Source organism: Eutrema salsugineum, unplaced genomic scaffold, assembly GCF_000478725.1.
Source record: "Eutrema salsugineum unplaced genomic scaffold, Eutsalg1_0 scaffold_130, whole genome shotgun sequence".
In the NCBI taxonomy this organism is placed as follows: domain Eukaryota; kingdom Viridiplantae; phylum Streptophyta; class Magnoliopsida; order Brassicales; family Brassicaceae; genus Eutrema; species Eutrema salsugineum.
The window spans coordinates 1-2260 of NW_006256884.1; the positions used below are offsets into that span (position 1 = coordinate 1).

Below are 2260 nucleotides of genomic sequence, written 5' to 3' on the forward strand. Positions count from 1 at the left end.
TTGCTTAACTTTTAAAGGCTTTTTTGTTTTAGTTTAATTCGCAAGAAAAACAACCAACCTTTAAAACCAATTTAGTCTAGACATAAAGTTAAAAAACCGTAGAAGAATACCAGGCACACAAATCTCTGTGGATTCGATCCCTAAATACTGCAACTGATCAGCTGTGCACTTGCGGCTTTCATTTGTTTTGTTAAGGGTAAAACTTGTTCCCTCAAGCAGTTGACACGACCATCAAGTTTTTGGCGCCGTTGCCGGGGATTTGTTTCGTTGCCTTTTGCTATTTTTCTTGTTTTAACTTCTGTTCTAGACACCTGATCTCTAGTTCTTTCTTAAATTTTTCTGAATCATCTTTCCCTTCTTTTGTTTTTCTCTGAATTGCATGAATACCAGGCGTAGACCTGCAGGAGACATTCCAATTCTAGACGAGATAGACAGACACGAAAGAGAACTTCGAAGACTTAGACGAACGCAAGGAATGGCCAACGACGACCAGCCTAGAGATCCTATTAATCGAAATTTAAATATGGACCAAGACGGGTCCAAACATGGAGAAAACGAAGAGAATGATCACATAGAAGGTGATCATGCTCGACAAGATGGAGAGGAAGATGAGGTTCTTCCAAGAAACCACCAGAACTGAGAGAGAGAAGGACGTGAAGACCTTGATCCACCCATCAATGCAGCCGATGGTGACCACCCTGCAATGCAGCCAAATGAACGCATTCACCGCCCCATTCCGCCAGCAAATCAACACCGAAGACAAGCCAGGAACCATCACATAGCTGATTTTGATGCACCTACTCAAAATTTTCAGAATCGATCTGCAATTCAAGTACCATTTCCCAAACCGGAATGAGTTTGAAGTCAAGCCTCAAATCATCTCATTGGTGAAGCAAAACCAGTTCCATGGAGTTCCCTTCTGAGCACCCAATGGACCATATCGAGCTTTTTGAAGAAATTTGCAGCATGATGAGAACAAACCAAGTTCCACCTGACTATTTAAAGTATAAGTTGTTCCCTTTTTCATTAGCAGATAAAGCTCACCGTTGATTGAAGTCTTTGCCTGCAGGATCGATTACCAATGGGAAGAATGTAGAACTGCTTTCCTAAACCACTTCTACACTAAGTCAAGGTCAAAAAATTTGAGAACGAAGGTCTCAACCTTTCAACAAGGGCCAACTGAATCTTTCTATGAAGCTTGGGAACGTTTTAAGGAGTATGAACGTGATTGCCCTCACCATGGATTTCATGGATCAAGCCTGCTGAGCACATTTTACCGAGGTTTGCAACCAAAATACAAACTTTCACTTGATACAGCTAGCAATGGAGATTTTGGGCAAAAGACAATAACCCAAGGAAGAGCTCTCATCGAAAATTGGCTCAAGCCAATAGCAATGACTGTCCTGAATACGATCGATCGATGAAGCAAGCCGGAACAGACAACAAGGAGATAACCGAGTTGAAGAACATGGTGAGCCAGCTTCTGAAGAGCAACAATCGCCCGATCCATGCCTGTGAAACCAACAATGGCGCAGAAGATGAAGGACCTAGTGATATCGATCACATTAATCAAGCATTTCAAGAAGAAGATGTGAACTACGTAGGAGCACTGGTGCCATACCAAAATCGCTCCAACAACAACTTCAACAACAACTTCCGGAATGCAAATTACAACAATCTCTCTTACCGCAATCCAAATGTGGAGAATCCTCAAGATCAGTACTACCCACCTCAGCAAAAATCCTTCCAAAACAAGTTTCAAGGTGGAAACTTTGGAGGAATAGTACCATATCAACCGCGACAGCCATATAACTACCAAGGTACGGGTTTTAACAATCAATTTGTACAACAGCAGGGAGTCACGACGAACCAGCTAGCTTCACAAATCGGTAGACTTGAACAGTCAATCCAACAGCTTGTTATGACGAACGAAAAAGCATCTAAAGACGTGAACGTGAAAGTGGACTGCATGTACAATGATCTGAATGGTAAGTTTGAATCTTTATCTTCGCAGGTAAAAAATTTAGATGTGCAAGTCGCCCAAACAGCCGACTCTATGAAGAGGCAAAGTGGAGTTCTCCCAGGAAGAGTTGAAGATAACCCTAAGAAGTTTTGCAACGCCATAACCACATTGCCCGAAGAAGAGGCCGGAACCGATGGAAAGAAAGAAGAAGCCCCAATCTTTGTACCACTGTACAAGGATATCGATCCCAAGCAGCCACCGTTTAAGGTACCTGAACGATCACCGTTTCAAAGGCTT

At 42.5% G+C, this 2260-nt stretch overlaps 1 non-coding gene across 1 annotated transcript; it reads right to left on the reverse strand.

The window, feature by feature from the left end:
* Positions 1-1139: 1139 nt before the first annotated feature.
* Positions 1140-1246, reverse strand: LOC112088820. Its single transcript, XR_002900745.1, has one exon. It is a non-coding gene; the product is annotated as a small nucleolar RNA R71 (small nucleolar RNA).
* Between the last annotated feature and the right edge of the window lie 1014 nt (positions 1247-2260).